This window comes from Carex rostrata, chromosome 13 (genome assembly GCF_964058835.1).
Source record: "Carex rostrata chromosome 13, lpCarRost1.2, whole genome shotgun sequence".
NCBI lineage: Eukaryota > Viridiplantae > Streptophyta > Magnoliopsida > Poales > Cyperaceae > Carex > Carex rostrata.
The window spans coordinates 6,670,648-6,687,452 of NC_135930.1; the positions used below are offsets into that span (position 1 = coordinate 6,670,648).

Sequence of the window (16,805 nt, forward strand, 5' to 3'; positions counted from 1 at the left end):
ATTTTTTTTAGTATTTTTAGAATTTTTGCAAATGGCTGTTTTTTATGCTCTAGAATTTTTTGAAAAACAATGATTTTGATAAATTCTAAAAAAATAGTAAATTGTTTTTAAAAAGTTTAAAATGGTCTCCAAGATAATTTTATTATGGAGATTATGTTGAACGTTCCGGATTGAACTTTCAAACTTCAAAAACAATGATATGAGCGTGAAATAAAACACGTCATGTCCATGAAGAACAATAGCCCAACTCATATCATAATATTACTAGTAGTGTTGGGCAATTTGCAGAGGTTGTCTTTACTTTTGAATTATTTTAAATATTATTAATGTAATTTAGGTAACATAATCTTGTATTAGTGTATATGAAAGAAGTATATATAATATTAATTGGACTAAGTAATAGAAAGATATAGAGTTATAAATAAAATTTTAATAGCATTATTTTTAAGTGTCGTGTTGTTTTGAAACAAATAGTTTTTGCTTGTAAAAAATGAAATAATAATTTTAAGGTACATGCATGTTCTAGATATATAAGTACTAATCCGTTAAATTTTTTAAGTCATATAATTCTGAGGACCATAGGAAAAAAAAAAAGTGAATTCCGCATCCTCTGAGATATCTTATATTTTGTGTGGCCTTTTGAAAAATCTCAACCATTCAAATACGTACCGCACCAATCTCAAAGTTCAAATAATATTGGCTTGCGCTATTCCCGATCAGGCACCAGAAACATCGGTCATGCAAAAGGAATATGCTAGCATGCTACGCGTAGCATAGAGGCCCTCCGTGCAACGGCTCAATATTCGACTTTTCAAAATCCTAACGGTCGATCCGAACCATTCATCTTGTTCTCCATATTAATATATGTTTGGAGACCAAATTTTATATTTTTTGGAATTTCATTACTATTTTTTTAGATTTATTGAAAATCGTTGTTTTTTTATAGTCCAGATTTGCTGAAAACAACGATTTTCAATAAATCTAAAAAAATAGGAAAAAAATTCCAAAAAATGTAATATTTGGTCTCCAAACACATATTAATATGGAGAATAAGATGAACGGTTCAGATCGACCGTTAGAATTTTCAAAAGTCGAATATTGAGCCGTTGCACGGAGGGCCTCTATGCTACGCGTAGCATGCTAGCATATTCCCAAGCAAAATATAAGGTATACCACTTTTTTTTCGCAATTTTATAAATTATGCCGAAACATTTTGTGATCAAAGCTGTGCTACTTTTTTCTGTGGGGGACGTGAAACTTAACCAATAGTAACCTTCAACACGGATTGTCATGCGTATTTCGTAACAAGCGACTCCCACGTGCATTTATTGTCATGTACTTTGCTCTTCTCTTCTTTCTTTATTATTATAAAATGCGGCAATAACTTTATGATGTAAAATTTGGTTAATTGTGGCTCGTGTCATGAGCCCTCTCATTCTTCTTTACCCACGACACATTCAAGCCACATAAGAGCTTGGCCAGAAAAAATCGGAATATTAGACGTGTTATGAATATATTATAAATGTGTGAATGTTATTTATATTGTAACTCCAAATATTTATTTTCAATTTATTTTTTCACTACACCATACACTACTATTGAAATTAGTGAATATTTTTTTTGTGGATAAATAATTAGTGAAAACCATAGTGCAACTTCTAATTTGTAGAAGTGGATCCTCTAATTTTAGAAGTTTTAAAGAATCAGTGTGAACCATAGTATAACCTCTAAATAATTATCACATTCCTTATTTAATATGCACTATTTTTAGAAGTGTTTAAATAATTAGTGGGATCATAGTACAACCATTCTAAATTTTAGAAGTGTGATGATGAATATAATTATTCTATTTTTTTCAATAAAAGAGGAAAATTACAAAAGTGATCAATTGTTAAAAATAGAAAAAAAAAATGCATGGAGACGGATGTGGAAATAAGGAATTATAGATTCTAATAAATTCCTGCTTAAGTCTCATCCGCTGAGTGAAACAAAAAGCTTCTATTAATATCTTTATTCTATTTTTGCGAACATTAACATACCGCCACAGTCTACATTGTATCCATGCACCTTCAATTGTTTCCATTTATATAAACCAATATATTTATATATATATAACAAGTACTCTTCTCTCGTCCAACTTCCGTCATATATATCCTACCTTCTCTAATATATTTTCTCTCTTTGTATTCAATATTTTATGATCAGACGTTTCTTTAGCAAAATAATTAAAAAAAAAGGCAAAAGAATTAATGGCACCGAGGAAGATTGAGAAGAAGGACACACAGTATGAGAGGCAGATCACCTATGGAAAACGAAGCAAGGGTCTCCTCAAAAAAGCCTTCGAACTATCCGTTCTATGTGACGTGGATGTCGCTTTGATTATGTATGCCCCGAATGGTAGATTTCGACATTTCTCCAATAAGAAGTAATCTTTTTTCTTTTATTTTATTTTTCTTCCAAAGAAAACAACTTTCTTTATTGTTTGAAAAATATTTTTCATTTTTTACCCATTATACTTGATATTAGTTTGTTGCTTCACCTCTATCTGGCACCTAGAATGTTTTTCATGGTTCCATGCATTTTTGGTGTATCCTTTAGCTAGGAAAATCTTTAGTCTAATTCAATCAACTAATTAATCTTCAACTTTACAAGAATATATGTAAAATATGATACCTTCTTTGAAATGCAATCTAAAAATGGTTGCCAAGGAGATACATGCATGTTTTTTCTTGGATGGTCACAAATTTCATCCGATTTGGCCTGAATTTATTTTACAACCCGTAATTTTTTGTTCTTTTTAATTTTTTTTCTGAGTAGAGTAGAGAGAATATTACAAGAATACATACAACATCAAGCTACTATTTCAGAGACAAATGCAGGGGAAGTGGGCAACAGGTACGCATATTAATCCCTACAAGACTATTTAATAATATGATCAATTATGTATATGAGTATATCAATTTCTTTTTCCTAATAAATTTTCATTCTTTTGTATTGCTTTTATTTGTCTTTATTATGGCTGATGGATAACAGTGATAAGCCAGTAATCTCTCAGGTACAATCCTCGCATCTGTTCTCTTTCTTTACTTATAATGGGTTACTTTTTATTAGAAAAAAAAATAGCATGCAAATATGTCTTTGCATCGAAATATTATACAAAACATTAAAGGAATCTAGTTCTTTTTATGTACTATCTGGGCAGTACCTAACATTACATGAATCTATTTGTAGGATACCATTGAAAAGATTAATAGATTTGTGAGACAAGATATGGCAGACCAAGAACGGTAAAGTATTCTTAATTTTTTTATATTATTTATTCAAGAACATAATCTCAAATTATCACAATATCATGTTTACACAAAACTAATAATTAGGCAGTGCAACGTGAATTAGATATGTAAACAATATTCTTCTTTCGTATTGGCTTCTATAATCTAACATTTTCATTGTCATTCTTTCTGCTGCAATTTTTTATGTGTACTGCTCAGCCTGGAGGCAAATAAAGAGGTACAGTATTTATCATTCTCTGATTGATTTCTTAATCATGATACTTTTGTTTGCTGAGACTGCATGTATATATATAATTCATGAGGTCGACTTTTGATAAACTAATAAACCATGTTGGCTTGAGCTTTCAAAAGCAATGCTTATTAGTTAAGAATTTTTGGCTTATTTACTAATGTTTGTGACTTAATAAACGCAGGAAATTAATGAAGAGACAAAAAAGCTTATATTGCTCCAGGAGCTACAAAAGTATGCATTTATAACATTAAATTCACTATCTGATATTGTTTTATGTTCAGTTGATATTTAAGATAGCATACACTATATATTTGAAGTATGAAGATTTAATATGTATGTATTAAAATAGCTGATGGCCACCAATAGCACAATTTGTTGACACACACTTGTACTTTCCTGAAAAATCAATAGCTCAAAATGGTATAGGTCCGCTACCAGTTCTATTTCTAAAACTTGACACAAACACACACACACTCTAAATCTCAATTAATATAATAGAAACATATAACCTACCTTAATGATACTTTTATAAACCCAATAATGTGCATTTGCAGAAAATTGATCCCAGACACGGGAACATCAAAATCGATCCACGAGGTGGAGGAGCGCAAGAGGTTCCTTGTAGAGGCTCTTCATAAAATTGAGCAGAAAAAGGTCATTTAGATACTCAATCCTTTTTTTATTTTCTTTTTAATTTGCTTTGTTTTTTTCCCTCTTTAATTTGGAAATTAGAAGGGTAGGATTTGAGGGCTGGCCGGGTTTACTACCGTACGGATTAATTACTAATTAATCATATTTGATCGCTTCTAATCAATATGTTTGACAGCAAGTACTGAAGTACACAGGGAATTATGTTTTGGTTAGCTTGCATCAATAATTTTTATACATCTAATTATGCATAATTTGTCTCCTCTGTCTACATCTATGCTAATAAATTTAATTTTATCCCTTTTTTCATTCAGAAAACCATAATCTCGAGGTTTAACATCGGCATAAGCCCCCATTTCTCACAACCCTTGCAGGTATACTAACATAAGCTCCATTCAATTTGTATGTTATAATATATTAGCAATTAGTTTGTTACAATTAGTTTGTTATTTGTTATTTTGACATGCTTATATCGTTATGTGTAACATTAGCTGCAGACAGGAGAGCAACTACAACAAGATATGCAACAATTTGATGTTCCTCCTCTCTTGCCAGAGTCATTTGAAATTTCAGAAGACCCGTGGAGTCTAGATGACATAGTTAATCAGAACACGTCTCAGGAAAAGCTAGTGCCGGTGCAACAGTTTGATGTTCCTCCTCTCTTGTCAGAACCATTTGAAATTTCAGAGGACCTGTGGAGTCTAGATGACACATTTAATCAGAACATATCTCAGGAAAAGCTGGTGCCAGTGCAACAGTTTGATGTTCATCCTCTCTTGTCAGAACCATTTGAAATTTCAGAGGACCTGTGGAGTCTAGATGACACATTTAATCAGAACATGTCTCAGGAAAAGTTGGTGCCAGTGCAACAGTTTGATGTTCCTCCTCTCTTGTCAGAACCATTTGAAATTTCAAAGGATCCGTGGAGTCTAGATGACACATTTAATCAGAACATGTCTCAGGAAAAGCTGGTGCCAGTGCAACAGTTTGATGTTCCTCCTCTCTTGTCAGAATCATTTGAAATTTCGAAAGATCCGTGGAGTCTAGATGACGTACTTAATCAGAACATGTCAGACTGCTTCGAAGATTTGGATACGTTGCTACAAACTAATTAAGATGGATTATCATAGGTGGCTACATTACGTACTGATTGGGGATTGAAAGTTATTTTTATTTTTATTTTTTTATTTGTGTATTTGCTAGGAATGAAACATGTTATTAATTTAGCTTGTTGCTTTGGTTAGCCTCTTGAAATAATCTACAAACTAATTAGATTATGTTGCTTTATTACAACTGCAAGTTTTGATTTTCATTCATGTTAATTAAGACAGATTGAATGTTGTGTTAATTATATTAATTCAAATGCAAATCAGGTGTGGACTTCTATATATCTCAAAATTTAATGTGTCTAGCGACTGTAATTGCATTTGAATTCCACACCTGATTTGCATTTTAATTATATATATCTCATTTTAATTCTATATATCTCAACTTGTTGCCAAAAGTTTGATCGATCTCTACTGTTTATTGTGTGTTTAGCGACTGTAATAGTGTCATTTAGTTAGGATCTCTTATTTATTTTATATTTTTCTGTAATAACTTTTTTTTTCTTTTTCTTTTTCTTTTTTAATCTTTGAGATTATATATAAAATTCGATCGGTCTCATTGCTGGCCCAAAATAACGATAACTTGTTAACTCTAGTTAGTACATATGATCTTCTGTTTCACGGATGCTCTACTTTGTTGTAGACCATTCTAATGCTTTTAAACTCTTGTTTCGAACTCATTGCGACCATCATCTTCGTCACTATTAATTATCATCTAAGATATATCATAAGAGTTGTGCTATTTTACTTTATGAAATATTGTACTTTATTAAGTAATTAAATGACATATTTTATTTCACGCTTATATTTTATAATTTGAAAGTTTAAACAATTCATCTAAATTGTTCAAAAGGATTCCCATAAAAAATTGTGTTGGAAAACCAAATTTTATATTTTCATGTATGTTTTTTAGTATTTTTAGAATTTTTGCAAATGGCTGTTTTTTATGCTCTAGAATTTTTTGAAAAACAACGATTTTGATAAATTCTAAAAAAATAGTAAATTATTTTTAAAAAGTTTAAAATGGTCTCCAAGATCATTTTATTATGGAGATTATGCTAAACGGTTCGGATTGAACTTTTGGACTTCAAAAACAATGATATGAGAGTGAAATAAAACATGTCGTGTACTTCATGAAGAACAATAGCCCAACTCATATCATAATATTTCTAGTAGTGTTGGGCAATTTGCAGAAGTGGTCTTTACTTTTGAATAATTTTATATTTTATTAATGTAATGAAGGTAACATAATCTTGTATTAAGTGTTTATGGAAGAACTATATAATATTAATTGTACTAAGTAATAGAAAGTTATAGAGTAATAAATAAAATTTTAATAGCATTTATTTTAAGTAAGTGTCGTGTTGTTTTGAAACAAATAGTTTTTGCTTGTAAAAAATAAAATAATAATTTTAAGGTACATGCATGTTTCGAGATATATAAATACTAATCTGTTAAATTTTTTAAGTCATATAATTCTGAGGGCCATAGGAAAAAAAGTGAATTCGCATCCTCTGAGATATCTCATTTTTTGTGTGGTTTTTACTTTTGAATAAATTTATATTTTATTAATGTAATGAAGGTAACATAATCTTGTATTGAGTGTTTATGGAAGAACTATATAATATTAATTGTACTAAGTAATAGAAAGTTATAGAGTAATAAATAAAATTTTAATAGCATTTATTTTAAGTAAGTGTCGTGTTGTTTTGAAACAAATAGTTTTTTCTTGTAAAAAGTAAAATAATAATTTTAAGGTACATGCATGTTTCTAGATATATAAATACTAATCTGTTAAATTTTTTAAGTCATATAATTCTGAGGGCCATAGGAAAAAAAGTGAATTCGCATCCTCTGAGATATCTCATTTTTTGTGTGGTTTTTACTTTTGAATAATTTTATATTTTATTAATGCAATGAAGGTAACATAATATTGTATTAAGTGTTTATGGAAGAACTATATAATATTAATTGTACTAAGTAATAGAAAGTTATAGAGTAATAAATAAAATTTTAATAGCATTTATTTTAAGTAAGTGTCGTGTTGTTTTGAAACAAATAGTTTTTGCTTGTAAAAAATAAAATAATAATTTTAAGGTACATGCATGTTTCTAGATATATAAATACTAATCTGTTAAATTTTTTAAGTCATATAATTCTGAGGGCCATAGGAAAAAAAGTGAATTCGCATCCTCTGAGATATCTCATTTTTTGTGTGGCTTTTTGAAAAATCTCAACCGTTCAAATACGTTCTGCACCAATCTCAAAGTTCAAATAATATTGGCCCTGCGGTATCCCCGATCAGGCACCAGACACGTCGGTCATGCAAAATATAAGGTATTACACTTTTTTTTCGTAATTTTATAAATTATGCGGAAATGATTTTGAATTAATCAAAAGCACCAACAAATTAAAGTATTCAACGTGATGTAAGTGCTTGTAAGTAATATATTGTACAACAATTGATGCATCCTTTTAATTATCGTAATAAATAGATATATTGTATAAATACTTGATAATACTAGAAAACAATTTGCCAAAAATGAATCCAACCTCACTATAAAAAGAAAACAAAATAAAGAGTCCTCTAGTAATTCTTCAATTTCATTCCTATTCAAAATGAAATTCAAAGTTGCAGTTTCTCCAATCGTTCTTTTCGTCTCTTGGAGAAAAAGTATCTAAATCTAAAGACCCAAGAAGCAACCCAGTAATGCAATCCGAACCCGGTTCTCCATGCCCAAAAATCCACTACAAGGAAAGAAAAAATAAGACTGCTTAAAATGAAGGTCCTATCCTCTCTTTGAAATTTGTCTAACAAGGGATGAATGAGTTTGCTTTTGGGTCCCTCTTTGATCGACCATGCAGTGCCCCACTCCACCGTGACCGGTACCATGTTAAGTTCTTTAACAAGTCTTTTGTGAAAATCCGCCATGTGACCGGCACCAAACAGTATTGCAATAGACATTTTACCTTCTGCAATTGCCGCCTTTAGCACCTCTATTGCAAATTTGTTTCTCTCCCTGATTAGTACTGCAAATTTAGTATAGTTTGAATCGCCTTCATAGTCTTCGTCATATCTACAAGAATTTGTAAGAGAATTTGAAAGTGTTTGTTACAATTTGAGGTTATTTATGAAAAATCAAGAATAATATCATATCAGTACTCACTCGTATACCACGTCGCTCGCTCTAGAGAACTTGGGATTCTTGACAAAGTAGTGTAGAATCCCTAATTTGAACATCTCTTCTAGTTTGTCGATATCATGGGCATTTAGACCATTACGAAGCAAGTCAGGTATGTGATAACTGATAAGTGGCACAAATGCCGGCACTGGCATCCAAAAGGAATGATCTGACAACAAATGTTTCAAAATGGCGGGCATGATTTGCAAAACACGTTTGATTTTTCTCCCTCCTTGATTTTCAAGCTCCTTCAACCTAATCAGTCTTTCCTCCTCTAATAATTAATGTTTAAACAACACGACTATGTTTAACCATTACATTCATATTCAAGCTCCTTCCACCTAAGCATATTGATAATAAAGTTCCAACGCAGAATTTTCAATGGAGGAGATTAGAATTTTGAAGGGAGGAGAAGAGGTAAATGAAAATAATGGGAGTAAATTGGGAGGAGCGGAAAGTTTTATGTGGGTGGGTTCCAGAGGGGCATTTTGTCAAGAAATTTTGAGGAGTGTATTTTGTTTAACTTTTTTTAGTTAATTTTCGGATAGTTAATTTTCTGAATTTTTTTACTATTTATTAAGCCACTTTGAAAATCGCTAATCCAACGGTTTTACTGTTTTGTGCAGCCACCGTTGGATCAAGAATTTTGTAAAATACTTAATAAATAGTAAAAAAATTCAGAAAAATGTAAAATTTGGTCTCCAAGCAGATATTAATATGGAGAATAAGATGAACGGTTTGGATCGACCGTTTGGATTTCGAAAACTTGAATATTGAGCCGTAGCATAGAGGCCACTATGCTATCCATAGCACCCCAGCCTAACTCTATATATATATATCAACTATTCAAATTTTGTAATTCCTAATAAATCAAAGTATAAAGGAGGTTAACTCTGTACACCGCCTCTTTTCTCTTTTCTTCCCGCTTTCTTCCTGGAGCACACAAGCAACTGAATTGGTTCATTTCAATTTTAAATTTTCTCTGACCAAATTTAAAGACCTCCTATCATTTAGAAATGTGAGGATGAGATGGATTTTTGTACGAGGGGCTTAAAATACCTTTATTCTTTGTGACTTCATTATACCTCTATTTTTAAAATTTTAATGACTCAAAATTTAAAATTTAAATGTCAAAAGAAAAAACTGTTAAATGTGATCTACATCATTTTATCAGTGTACATGTAAAATATTAAGGCATTTTAACTTTCTTTTGTTTGTTTTCAAGAGCATGTAAAATTAAATTGATATGGATAATTAAGGGATGTTTATTTTTTAACTTATTGATTTACAAAAATTAATCCAAAAATTATGAGCATATAAAGAAAATAACATAGATCACATCCAACCAATGTTATCAAAACTAGATCGGACATTGACCTTGTAAAACTCTGGGTGAACTAGGGGTATAAACGATTGAATACGGATCGGATAGTGGCCTTATCGTATCCGTATCCGTTATAATTTTTCGGATATAGATATGGATACGAATAGTCTCAGATACGGATACGGATACGGATTGGATATTAAATATTACGGATACGAATTAGATATCAGACGGATATGAATATTTTTCATAATTAGCTTGTTGGTTACAAAACATCTATTATATTATTAAAATATTAGTCACTTATTATGTCATAGTGTTATATTGTTCATCAAAATGTATATCTATATGCAATTTAATAAATTATTAGTACAATATGCAATTTAATAAATTAATTTAAGAACATATAGTATATTTGTTGTGGTTTAAAAGTGTAAATGGTCAAATACTGATAGTTGTCTTACCATATTCTTATCCGTTATAATTTTCCGGATACAGATATGGATCGGATAATTTAGGTAATTTTTCGGATTCAAATCCGGACGAAATCCGATAATATCCGATCCGTTTACATGTCTAGGGTGAATGGTTCATCGATTGAACCGCTAAATCAACCAATTCAACCGCTAATTTTTTTTAAAACAGTCATAATTTATATAGAATACACATATACACATAGAAGATCAAGTAAGAAACGCATAACTATATTGTCCCCTATAAATTGTTAGAAATTAATATGAAATAAAAAAAAACTTCCCCTAAAACCCCAAAAAAATCAAAATTAACAATAAACCTAATATGTGCTCGAACTGTTCTCAAAAACAAATTACAAAACTCAAGAATTAGCATTTTCAAGTGTACTTAATTTTACATGCTAAATTCCGAAAAAGAAGATTACCGGTATTTTTGAACTTGTAGTGGATATGAATAGTATTTTCTTAACATGTACACTGACTATTCAAAACCAACCAGTAAGCATAAATAGTGGATATGTAAAAAAACAAAAGAGAAGATGATAAAATGTTTAATATTTTTAATGGCTAAAAAAACCAACATCAAAAATAAAATTCTAAAAGCTAAAATTGAGGCTAAGTAAAATGCCACTCCCTATTTGAGACAACAATATGTTGCTAGGCATTAACACTTTGATTTTATTAATTTCCAACTCTTTTCATGTTGTTTGTGCATGGGTCTTCAACTTTATCTCCAGAATCAAATTCATCCAAATTTAAAAATTTATCTAGAAAATCACAAGTTCAAGTAATAATGTAATTATAATTTTAAAATAAATTATATTGAAGTTCATAATTCAAGCTAGGTTACGAAAAAATTATCATTGTCTTCATTGGTTTGTATCGTAAGTGCAGTTATTTGTTTGCAAAATTTCTTATTTTCATCAATCGTCAAGAGTGGTGGATCATCCTTCAAAATCAACTTGCCATCATTAACAAAATCTTCAAAGCTAATAGGATCATAATTTTTTCCATCGAACGATATCCTACAATTCAACAACTTCTTTTAAACTTTTGTTGGAAATTTAATTTTATTTCACCTGCAACCCTTTTCATATGTTTGATGCAATTTCAAGTTATATAGAACATACATAAGATCATTTAACCTTTGGTGCTCAATTCTATTCCTTTTTTTTGAGTGAATCAACTCAAACACACTCCAATTTCTCTCACACATGGGTTGATAATACTTGACGTTACAATCATTGAAAGGAATTCTGGCATCAATCATCCACTTGGACACTGCTCAATCAAATTTCTCTTTGAGTTCAAGATTAATTGCCGACATGATCTTTGTACAACAACAATGATTAGGTTCTCCCAAAATGTATGAACTTGCTACACTGCTGATAAGGGAATTGGTACAAGCAGGGTTACTGGGTACTGTATTGGTACATGAAATATGGTCAGACTCGCTGATAGAGTTTCGCTCAAGGGGAAGTTTGAATACTGATGTTAGGGTTAATATTTTAAATTGTATTCTAAAAACTAAATACATCGAGAAGTACTTAAACAAGCAACATAAATGAATTACTGATTTTTTTTAAAATTTTCATGAAAAAAATTGCCAGGAATCATGATTATTGCATTTGCACAGTGTACAGCAGCACATCTTATATAGTGCATATTACCACGCATCTAAACCCAAACAGTATCCTACTCGGCATATTCGAATGAGTCATACTGTCTAAACTACAACATACAAAAATTGAATTGAAATGAGTTAACAAAACTTCATCCAGCGGTTACACAACACTCAAATCCTCTCCTTCAGAATTACTGATACCGAACAAAATTAATCCCTCTATGAATTGTTGAAAGGATTACCACTGCTCTCATCTAAAATTATATTCATTTGGGCATTTCATCAAACACTTAAAATGTATGCATCAATTCATAAAGTTTACTAAAAAATTCAAGAATTTCACGTATTTTACATATTTGAATTCATTAATTAATTGTATGAGATTACTTACAGTATTGGATGTAGACAACTTCTTTTGCAATCTCGTTTCAACTTTCAAGCTACTTGCACCATCGTGAAATACACTTAATAGATCAACAATATTGAAGAACACAACCAAATTGATAATTGAGGTCATAGGAGGAAGGGGATCCAATTTCCAGGTGCTTTCCATCTTGGCGATTTGAGAAAAATGAAGAAAATTTTAGGATCCGAGAGAAAATCACGATTTCTGCTAGATTTATGAAATATGTATTGAACCGGGTTTGTACTTCGATTTTGTTCAGCAGTTTTATAAAAAATCCACCCGGTTAAATGGGTTTTAACCGAGTCAACTGCTTAAGCGGTCTTTAAATAGAACCGAACCAGACAGGTGACCAGTAATGGTTTTTTCGGTTAAATTGGCGGTCCGGTCCGGTTCGAATAACACTGCATCCAACGGTTTTATTTTGACATTTTAGTTTTAAATTTTGAGCTGTTAATATTTTAAAAAATAAAGACATTTGACTTTTTTTTTATATACATCTCAATTCTCATGCTCGACAATATATTTAATATATTTCTAGGAATAAATAATTTTGACTCCTGCCACTATCAATTATCTTTATCCATTAGTCATTAGTGTGAAAATAATTGACATGTTTAGAGCAGTGCAGTTCAGCTTCATCTCCAAACTCAGTACCAGCGGTACCGGTTTTGGTACCAGTCTTTAGTCTGTGCTTCCTTTTTACCAGAATCACATCCTCTGCGACTAGCTCCATACCAGAAACTGAGGCCTAAGAACTGAGAACAAAACAGATAACACATCCTCATATGTCTTAGGCAATGCAACAAACACCTTATATGCACTCCTTTGTGCTGCCATCAAAACGAAACTAAAAGAGTAGCAACAACTTGATCAGAAGCACCTTGCATTGCTACTGATCCGACAACAAGAGAGATGGAATTGGGGTTGCGAACGGAGGCGCGCACGGTGTAGCCATGATCGAGAAGGAGCTTGACGAGCCACAGCACAATGTAACCAGAGGCACCAGTCGAAGAGCACACGGTGCCTTTCACTTTCTTCTTTGTTCCATAGCGGATCCGGAGAACAGAAAAAACGGAGGAGAAGAACAGACCGGGAGAAAAAGAAAAAACGGGTATAAGAACGAGTACGAAAAAGAATCCGTTAATCAAGCGAAAAAGTTAAAATTAGATCGGACGGTTGTTTTGGTCATCGAACTCAATTTGGGTCCGCTATTGCACACGCTCTTCTTTTCTTTTCTTTTCTTTTTTTCAATAAAAGAGGAAAATTGCAAAAGTGTCCGTTGTTAAAAATAGAAAAAAAAAAATGCTGCGAACGGTATGTGGGGATACAGAATTGGAGATTCTAATAAAGTCTCATTCGCTGAGTGAAACATGTTCTATTAATACTTTATCCTATTTTTTATTTCTATTTTTGTATGTCATCACCGTCTACATTGTATCATGCACCTTTAATTGTTTCCTTTTATACAACCAATACATTTATATATATAATAACTACACTCTCTTGTCCAACTTCCGTCATATCCTACCTTCTCTAATATCTTCTCTCTTTGTATTCAATATTTTCTCAAACGTTTCTTTAGCAAATTAATTAAAAAAAAAGGCAAAAGAATTAATGGCACCGAGGAAGATTGAGAGGAAGGACACACAGTTTGAGAGGCAGATGACCTATGGAAAACGAAGCAAGGGTCTCCTCAAAAAAACCTTCGAGCTATCCGTTCTATGCGACGTGGATGTCGCTTTGATTATGTACGCCCCGAATGGTAGATTACGGCATTTCTCTAACAAGAAGTAATCTTTTTTCTTTTATTTTCTTTTTCTTCCAAAGAAAACAACTTTCTTTATTGTTTGAAAAATATTTTTCATTTTTTACCCATTATACTCGATATTAGTTTGTTGCTTCACCTCTATCTGGCACCTAGAATGTTTTTCATGGTTCCATACATTTAGTCTAATTCAATCAACTAATTAATCTTCAACTTTACTAGAATATATGTAAAATATGGATACCTTCTTTGAAATGCAATGCAAAATATGGATACATGCATTTTTTTCTTGGATGGTCACAAATTTCATCCGATTTGGCCTGAATTTATTTTACAACCCCTAATTTTTTGTTCTTTTTAATTTTTTTTCTGAGTAGAGTAGAGAGAATATTACAAGAATACATACAACACCAAGCTACTATTTCAGCGACAAATGCAGGGGAAGTGGACAACAGGTACGCATATTAATCCCTACAAGACTATTTAATAATATGATCAATTATGTATATGAGTATATCAATTTCTTTTTCCTAATGAATTTTCATTCTTTTGTATTGCTTTTCTTTGTCTGTATTATGGCTGATGTACAACAGTGATAAGCCAGTAATCTCGCAGGTACAATCCTCGCATCTGTTCTCTTTCTTTACTTATAATGGGTTACTTTTTATTACAAAAAAAAAATAGCATGCAAATATATCTTTGCATGGAAATATTATACAAAACATTAAAGGAATCTAGTTCTTTGTATGTACTATCTGGGCAGTACCTAACATTACATGAATCTATTTGTAGGATACCATTGAAAAGATTAATAGGTTTGTGAGACAAGATATGGCAGACCAACAACGGTAAAGTATTCTTAATTTTTTTATATTATTTATTCAAGAACATAATATCAAATTATCACAATATCAAGTTTACACAAAACTAATAATTAGGCAGTGCAACGTTAATTAGATATGTGAACAATATTCTTCTTTCTTATCGACTTCTATAATCTAACATTTTCATTGTCATTCTTTCTGCTGCAATTTTTTATGTGTACTGCTCAGCCTGGAGGCAAATAAAGAGGTACAGTATTTATCATTTTCTGATTGATTTCTTTATCAGGATACTTTTTTCTTTGCTGAGACTGGATGTATATATATAATTCATGAGGTCGATTTTTGATAAACTAATAAACCATGTTGGCTTGAGCTTTCAAAAGCAATGATTATTAGTTAAGAATATTTAATTATCTTAATGATATAAATTTCACCGGCTTATTTACTAATGTTTGTGACTTAATAAACGCAGGAAATTAATGAAGAGACGAAGAAGCTTATATTGCTCCAGGACCTACAAAAGTATGCATTTATAACATTAAATTCACTATCTGATATTGTTCCAGGAGCTATCTGATATTGTTTTATGTTCAGTTGATATTTGAGTATAGCATACACTATATATTTGAAGTATGAAGATTTAATATGTATGTATTAAAATAGCTGATGGCCACCAATAGCACAATTTGTTGACACACTTGTACTTTCCTGAAAAATCAATAGCTCAAAATGATATAGGTCCGCTACCAGTTCTATTTCTAAAACTTGACACACTACACACACACTCTAAATCTCAATTAATATAATAGAAACATATAACCTACCTTCATGATACTTTTATAAACCCAATAATGTGCATTTGCAGAAAATTGATGCCAGACATGGGAACATCAAAATCGATCCACGAGGTGGAGGAGCGCAAGAGGTTCCTTGTAGAGGCTCTTCATAAAATTGAGCAGAGAAAGGTCATTTTGATACTCAATCCTTTTTTTCTTTTCTTTTTAATTTGCTTCGTTTTTTTTTTTCCTCTTTAATTTGGAAATTAGAAGGGTAGGATTTGGGGACCGGCCGGGTTTACTACCGTACGGATTAATTACTAATTAATCATATTTGATTGCTTCTAATCAACATGTTTGACAGCAAGTACTGAAGTACACAAGGAATTATGTTTTGATTAGCTTGCATCAATAATTTTTATACATCTAATTATGCACAATTTGTCTCCTCTGTCTTATGCTAATAAATTTAATTTTATCCCTTTTTTCATTCAGAAAACCATAATCTCGAGGTTTAACATCGGAATAAGCCCCCATTTCTCACAACCCATGCAGGTATACTAACTTAAGCTCCATTCAATTTGTATGTTATAATATATTAGCAATTAGTTTGTTATTTGTTATTTTGACATGCTTATATCGTTATGTGTAACATTAGCTGCAGATAGAAGAGCAACTACATCAAGATATGCAACAGTTTGATGTTCCTCCTCTCTTACCAGAGCCATCTGAAATTTCAGATGACCCGTGGAGTCTAGATGATATAGTTAATCAGAACATGTCTCAGGAAAAGTTGGTGCCGGTGCAACAGTTTGATGTTCCTCCTATCTTGTCAGAACCATTTGAAATTTTAGAGGACATGTGGAGTCTAGATGACACATTTAATCAGAACATGTCTCAGGAAAAGCTGGTGCCAGTGCAACAGTTTGATGTTCCTCCTCTCTTGTCAGAACCATTTGAAATTTCAGAGGACATGTGGAGTCTACATGACACATTTAATCAGAACATGTCTCAGGAAAAGCTGGTGCCAGTGCAACAGTTTGATGTTCCTCCTCTCTTGTCAGAACCATTTGAAATTTCAAAGGACCCATGGAGTCTAGATGACACATTTAATGAGAACATGTCTCAGGAAAAGCTGGTGCCAGTGCAGCA

General features: G+C 31.5%; 1 protein-coding gene across 2 annotated transcripts in view; it reads left to right on the forward strand.

Annotated features, from left to right (window-relative positions):
- The window catches only part of FKBP53 (FK506 BINDING PROTEIN 53), a 46,163-nt gene that overhangs the window by 14,313 nt on the left and 15,045 nt on the right, over positions 1-16,805 (forward strand). The window contains exon 12 of one of the 2 annotated variants that reach the window (XM_078313248.1): positions 9,431-9,443. The exons of the other annotated variant lie outside the window; for it this stretch is intronic. The gene's annotated coding sequence lies outside the window, so the exon portion shown is untranslated. Of the gene's footprint in view, positions 1-9,430; positions 9,444-16,805 lie in introns of those variants that run through there. 2 annotated transcript variants of the gene reach the window in all.